Source organism: Marmota marmota, unplaced genomic scaffold (assembly GCF_001458135.2).
Source record: "Marmota marmota marmota unplaced genomic scaffold, marMar, whole genome shotgun sequence".
Lineage (NCBI taxonomy): Eukaryota > Metazoa > Chordata > Mammalia > Rodentia > Sciuridae > Marmota > Marmota marmota.
In genome coordinates this window covers 4,290,803-4,298,300 of record NW_026000170.1, presented here as the reverse complement: position 1 = coordinate 4,298,300, position 7,498 = coordinate 4,290,803, and positions in this window count along the sequence as shown.

Here is a 7,498-nt window from a genome sequence, read left to right as displayed (position 1 = left end):
TTGTTTCAGCCACTAAATGTTTGGTATGCAAACATAGTAAGCTAATGTTCAGTCAAACAGTTAACTAATACCCCAGTAGTGGTTCTCTGTAGGACCTTCAGCAGCTTCACCCCGTGTATTATAGTTTAATATTCAACAAAAGTTTCATAGGGACACAAGAGGATTAGTAGAGTGTTCTTTATATGTAGATGAGTTTTGTAGATTATGCTCTAAATATTTTAGTTGCATTAGCCACCATAAACTTCAACAGTTTGACCTTTGTATTTTGTGTGTGGTGCTGAGGATAGAACCCCAGGCCCTATGCATGATAGGCAAGTGCTCTTCACTGAACTACATCCCCAGCACTATCATCACAAATTTCAGCTGTTGCAGTCCAGCAACACTGCAATTTATTGGTTAGATTCTCTCTCCTTATTTTAAGATCCAACTTATACCTGTAAGGGAAAAACCTAGAGTACTACTTATTTTTTCAAAGATCTTGGCCCTATATTTAATATTTGAAAGTTTTGAAAGGTAAAAAGAGACATAATGAAATTTTAAATTTAAAGTTAAAGTTAAACAGCAGCAATTATTGAATTGAACTCCTTCAAAACTGAGGTGGTTCAGGGCTAATCGTAGGGAATAAGAGGGAAAACCGTTGTAATATGAGCAGAGGTAAAGCAAAGAAAATATTTAATAAGTTATGATAAGAGGGTTGCCTTATTTTATTTATCCTGGAAAGTCTCTAGTTAAATAATTATAAGTCCTTGGGAACTTCTGGTTGGTGGGCCTTAAATTTGATTTTGCTTTATTAAAGGTATTTTATAGGACTGGGATTGCTGCTTAGTGGTAGAACACTCACCTAGCACATTCAAGGTGCTGGGTTTGATCCTCAGCACCATATAAATAAATAAATATTTTTAAAAAAGATATTTACAAGAGGCTCAAGATTAATTTTGCTTATTTGCAAATAAAGCAAGATTAAGGACACATATGAGACCTGAGTGGTTTTGTTTGCTAAAAGATTCATCAGGACCGGTCTCTATTTTAACCTAGTTCAATGAGAGATATTGTTTCAAGTATATTGGCAGTTTTTTAGTTATTTTTAAATGAGATTTGGTTTAAGAGCATCTATACCGCCATGTCCCAAATATGAATCTAAAACATTCTTAATTTTCCATCATTCTTTTCTATATAATACAACCCCCAGTACTCACATATTTTTTCAAACATTATTTTTGGTTGGTTATTCTTTGTTGGTTTGAAAACTTTGGATTACACTGATTTTAGCAATAGCCTTAGAGTCTTTTAAGATATTTTCTGATTATATTTTTTAATGAAAATCCATTCATTAAATGCTTGTGTTCTTACCTCTCCACAACCTTCTAGCCATAAGTCAATTATTACTTAAAAACTCTCTTACATTTTTATTATTTAAATCTTTACAATTTTTTCTTCAAAATAAAGAGTGATATTCTTTCTTAAATACACTTATTGTTACACTATGTCAATTTCTGTTTTCAACTATCTTATATCTTATAGTTTCCTTTAATACTTTACTTTTCTTTAATAGGTTTTCTTTTAGGCAAGTTCTGTGGGTGGCCACATAGCCAGTTATTCTGTGAGTCTGCAGCTAAAAAACATTTTTATTGTCCTCACTTTTGAAAAGCATTATTCTTGTATATAAAATTATATGTTTGAGTTATTTTCTCTCAGCAGTGTGAAGATATTACTCTATTCAATTTTGGCATCTATTATTGCAAATGAACCTTCCACTGTCAGTTGGTCACTCCTTTATTGTTAAACTATCTTTTTTGCTGCTAGCTTTTACAACTTGTTTCATCCTTAATGTACCACATTTGCATCATGTTGTATCCAGGAGAAGGTTTATTTGTTTATTCTATTCATTATTAAAAATACATATTTCATTAGTGGCACCTCTTCTCCAATTTTAGAAAATTCAAAAATATTTATTTATTCATGCAGTTTCTCTTTCCTTTTCTTATTTTCTTGTTTCTAATTTTCAGGCGAATGTTGGGGATTTTCAGTCTATTTTCCATGACTCTTAATTTTTTTCACATTGTGTATCTTGATATTTATGCCTGGCTGAGTTCCTCATATTATCTTCAGTTTACCTGTTTCCTTGTTGATACTATACAGGATAAAAATTTGTAAACTTTTATTTTTTGAAAAATGTTTTATTGTCAGTGAAGTATATCTTTTATTGTAATTCTAATACTTTTTATATGAATGGGGCATAATTTACATTCATATCTTTGTGCTATATTTAAATGCAATTTGGTATACTATATATTTAAAATTAATATAGTTTTAAAAAGCATTTTCTGGAATAGTACGCAAATATAATTCCTTCTGATGAAAGTTAGTGCACCAATATAATTTTATTTGCAATTTTTCCTGGTACTGGATTTTTTATTATATGGTCTTGCATGTATTGGCTTTCAGATTTATTTAATAGAGTTAAGGTTCCTGTTTGTTTTTCTGGTAGTTGCTTTCCTCTCTTAAATATAAAGTCTAGTGTTCTATGTTTGCACTTACAGTTTTGTAGTAAACTGGAAAATAAATTTGGCAAATCTAGTCACCAAGCCAAAATGGAAAGTCTTTCTATCTACCATTGCACTTGCAGTTATTGTAAGTAGCATTTGGTACCTTCCTTAGCATGAGGAGTCTGAACCTAGTCCCTGTGTGCAAACCTTGAGTCTTATTTAAGTGCTCCACCTTGACTGGGTGACTCTAAGATGTTTCTTTTCCATAGAAGCAAGATTTGGCAATGATGTCACCACTTCCGTAACCTCCAGAACTTGGTAAGCCTATAGATTCAATAGATTTGCTATTTTGTATTTTCATTCTGTTCTTGTTATAAAAATGTATGACTTATATTTGATCTTTCATTTATGTTTTTCTAGTTTTATATTATAATCAGCTTTGCCTAACAAATGATATTTGAAACAAAAAATCTCTTCACCATCAAATATTTTAACAATGAAATTAAAATATTACTAAATTATATATTAGAGAATGTAACATTTTGTATTTTATTTAAAAAAAGATTTGAAAGTATTTGTTATTGATTTTCCCCAATGGCTAGATTTTGTTCATGAGATAGTATTGTCCAAAGAAATAGTGCCTCCATTCTGTTCATGCATAAAAGGAAGTTAATTTTTTAAATAAAATATCCTTTTTATATACATGGAAGTTTCTATTAATTGGAGCTTCATCAATCCTTGTGAACATCATTTAAATTAAATAAGAATTGAAGTAAATAATTTCATAGTCTGAGTTTGAATTCTGTAGCCAGAAGTGCTGAATCCAAATGCAGGTTCTGCTATTTTCTAGCTGTGTGATGTGGATTAGTATTTTAATTTCTCCGTTTCTGTTTCTTGATGGATAAAAGAAAGATAATAATGGTACCAATGTTCTCACAGGTTTTATTTGTTTGGTTGGTTTTTGTATTTATAGTGCTGAAAATCAAACTGAGAGCCTCATAGATACTAGACAAGTATTCTCCACTCAGTTACATCCCCAGCCCTCTCAGAGAATTTTTATTTTACTTTTTATTTTTTAGTGCATTATAGTTTTCCATAACATTGGAGTTTATTATGTCATATTCATAAATGCATATAACATAGTTTTCTCCATTTCAATCCCTAGTAATACCTCTTTGCCTTCCCTTCTCCATCCCTCTGATGCACTTCCTGTATGCTCTTGTTCTTTCATTTATTTATTCATTTATTTATTATAATAGGGCCTGCAGTTTTATTTAAAATTGTAATGCGTTTTCATATAGTCATACAGGCACCTAGTATAATTTCAGGAACTCTGGGAAAAAAAATGCAGTGATTTAATTTGTTGGAACTTATATACACAAAAAATATGATTTCTTGGAAATTAGATTCATTTTATGGTTTTTACAAAATGGAGATTTTTTTCCACTAAAACACCATTCAGACCTACCTTGGATATATTATGAGTTCTTTCCCAGATCACAACAATAAGCCAAATATTTCAATCAAGTGAGTCATGCAAGGTTTTATTTCTCCCAGTAATACAAAAGTTATGCTTATGTTCTATAATAATCTATCAAGAGTGTAATAACATTATGCCTAATAAAATATGACCACCTTAATTTAAAAATAATTAATGCTCAAAACTGTTCCCAGTAATCTGAGCCATTGATGAATCATAATGCTTTTGCTGGTTGAAGATCTTAACATTGACATTGAAGGCTGCCGAATGACGAGTAGCTGTTGTGACTTCTGAAAGTGAGAAAACAAAGAAATTTGGTACATTGATTGACTATTCCTCTCATAAAACATTTATCTGTAGAATGTGATGCTTTTTGATAGTACTTTCCCCACAACAGAACTTCTTTCAAAATTGAAGGCACTCTTCTCAAACCTAGTTTATTGTGTAATGTTCCAAATGCGTTGTTATTTTAACAATGCTCACACCATCTTCACCAGTAAATTCTGTCTCAAGAAACCATGTTGTTTGCTTACCCATAAAAAAGTAACTTCTCATCTTTTGTCATGAGATTGGGGTAAGTCAGTCACTTCTTCAGGTTCTACCAGTAATTCCATTCCCCCCCCCCTACTTCAGCGCATCTCCAGTTACTTCCTGCATGGAAGAAAGTCACTTATGAGGGTCGGAATCAATTTCTTTCAAATTTCTATTAATGTTAATATTTTCATATCTCCCCATGAATCACAAATATAGGGACTGGTCATTACAATAGTGAATGCTTTTCAGAATGTTTTTAATTTACTTTGCCTAGATCTATCAAATAAATCACTATATATGTCACCTAATACCTTTAAAATGTGTTTTTAAAATAGTAACATTTCAAAATAACTCCTAGATGAATGAGCGGCAAAATGGACATTGTATTAGCAGGCATGAAAACAACATTAATTTTTTTTGTACATCCCCATCAGAGCTCTTGGATAATGAGGTACACAGTAAATGATCAGTAATGTTTCAAAAAAGTTCTTCTTTTTTTTTTTTTCCTAAATAGTAGGTTTCCACAAAAGCTTAGAATATTCAGTAAACTATGTTGTAAATAGATGTGTTGACATCCAGGCTTTGTTTCATTTATGAAGCACATGAGAAATAGATTGAGTATAACTCTCATGAGCCCTAAGGTTTTCAGAATGATGAATGAACATCAGCTTCAATTTAAAGTCACTAGCTACATTCATCCCTAACAAGAAAGTGAGCATGTCTTTTGAAAATGTAAAGCCAGGCAATGAATTTTTCTCCCTAGCTATGAATGTCATAGATTCCATCTTCTTCCAAAGTAAGGCTGTTTCATTTACACTGACAGCCAGTTGTTTGGTGTAGCCACTTTCATCAATTATCATAGCTGGATCTTCCAGATAACTTGCGGTAGCTTCCACATCAACAATTGCTGCATTACTTTGCATTTTAACTTTGCATTATTTTGCATGTTATGGAAATTATTAAAAAAAACTTCATGAATCAAACTCTGTTAAATTTAGACTTACCTTCTGCACGTTCCTCACCTGTCTCAGACTTCACAGAATTCAAAAGAGTTGGGAAATTGCTGTGGATTAACTTGTGGTTTAAAGCAGTATGGTTTGTTGCTGATGGCTTAATATTCTACCCAGACCACTAAAACTTTCTCCATATTAGCAGGAAGACTGTTTACTCTCTTATCATTCATTTTCAACATCTTTCAAGAACTTTTTCAAAGCTTGGTTTGAGAGATTGACTTTTGGCCTATCTTAGCTATTGCCATGCTTTTGTTACGAAGCTTAATCATCTCAAGATTTGAATTAAATAAGAGATGTGGGACTCTTCCTTTCATTTGAACTTTCTATGGGTATTGAAGGGTGATTAATGGGCTTCATTTAAGTATTGTTGTGTCTTAAGGGATAGAATGTCCTAAAATGGGAAAATGGTGGATGGAGAAGTTTGAACATACACAATGTTTATTAATTTAAATATTGTACAATGGGCAAGGCGCATAATGCCCCCTCCCCCCAATTGCATTGGTAACATCAAAGATCACTGATCAGAGATTACCATAACACATATAACAATAATGAAGAAGTTTACCATTTTGTGAAAATTACCAAAATGTGACAGACATGAAGTGAGCATATGCTATGGGAAAAATGGTACTAATAGACTTGCTGGGAGCTAAGCTGCCACAAATCTTCAGTTTGTAAAATAAACTGCAATATCTGTAAAGTGCTATGAAACAAAGTGTAATAAAATGAGATTAGTTTGTACCATTTCTTCAAAAAATAGTTTTGCTGAATCTAAATACTCACATCCAAAGAATGAAGTTGAATCCTTACTTTATACCATATATAAAATTTGACTAAATGTTCATCAATTAGGATTTAAAAATGCTTAAAGAAAATGTAAGAGAAAAAAAACTTTAATGCAATTATACTTAGAAATGATTTCTTGGATACCACATGAAAACATTGGCTATAAAACCAAAAAAAAGTAAATTGAATTATATCAAAATTTAAAATGGCTGTGAATGAAACACAATCAATTAGCAGAGTGAAAAGATCTTCCTAGATGGACTGGGAGAAGATATTTGCAAATTGTATATCTAATGATAGATTAATATCCAGAATATTTAAAGAACTCCTATGACTCAACATTAATTTATTCGTTTATTTTTAGAGACTGGTGTTTATTTTCTGTAACCTAATTTCCATGTTGATTACGTGCCTATGGAAGAAAAGCTCAAGACCATTCATTGGTTATTTCTGCCCATTCAGTGGCTTTCAAAGTGGATGCTGCAGACCAGTCTTCAGTGGCTAAGTAAGCCCTGCATCTTCAATAAGGAACTGCTGGATAGTCACAGGGGACACCTGCCCACCTGCAGAACAGTCTGTGCCCTCCAGTTAAGTAGCAGTGAACTCAGCACCTGGTGCAGTACCTCACCCTGAAATCCCTCCTTGTTCACAGCTTTTAAGCAGTAGCCTATTCTTCCTTTTCACTCTCCTCAGGATCTCTATAGAAGTAAGGATCAGGCATGACTTCCCATGGATGTTCACAGCAAAGGAAGCCATGCATGTGCAGAATTTCTTGGGGCCAGTATTCACCACATCAGGCCAACAGAGTAAGCTCCTTTGTTCTTGCACAGAATGGCAATGTCCACATAGTGCAAGGTTTTCAGTGGCAACAATGGCATGAGCTGCCACCAGAAGCTTCTCTCAAGTCCTCTTCAGATTTATGATGTATATCCCACACTTTTTCCTTTTGTAGATATATTGTTCTATCTTGAAATAAAGGTTTGTGCCACTCAAGTGGGTTCCTGCCACAAGGAATTTGAGGACATCCTCCTCCTTCATTTGCAGGACATAAAGGGCTCTGAATATTGTGACAGTTTCACATTAAGTTATGACAGGAATCAAGAACACCACCAAGGCTCCTCCCTGTGTAGCATGAAAAGGCACAACTCAGCATATAAAAAAATTAAAAAGAGAGGGGAGGGGAGGGGAGGGGAGGGGGG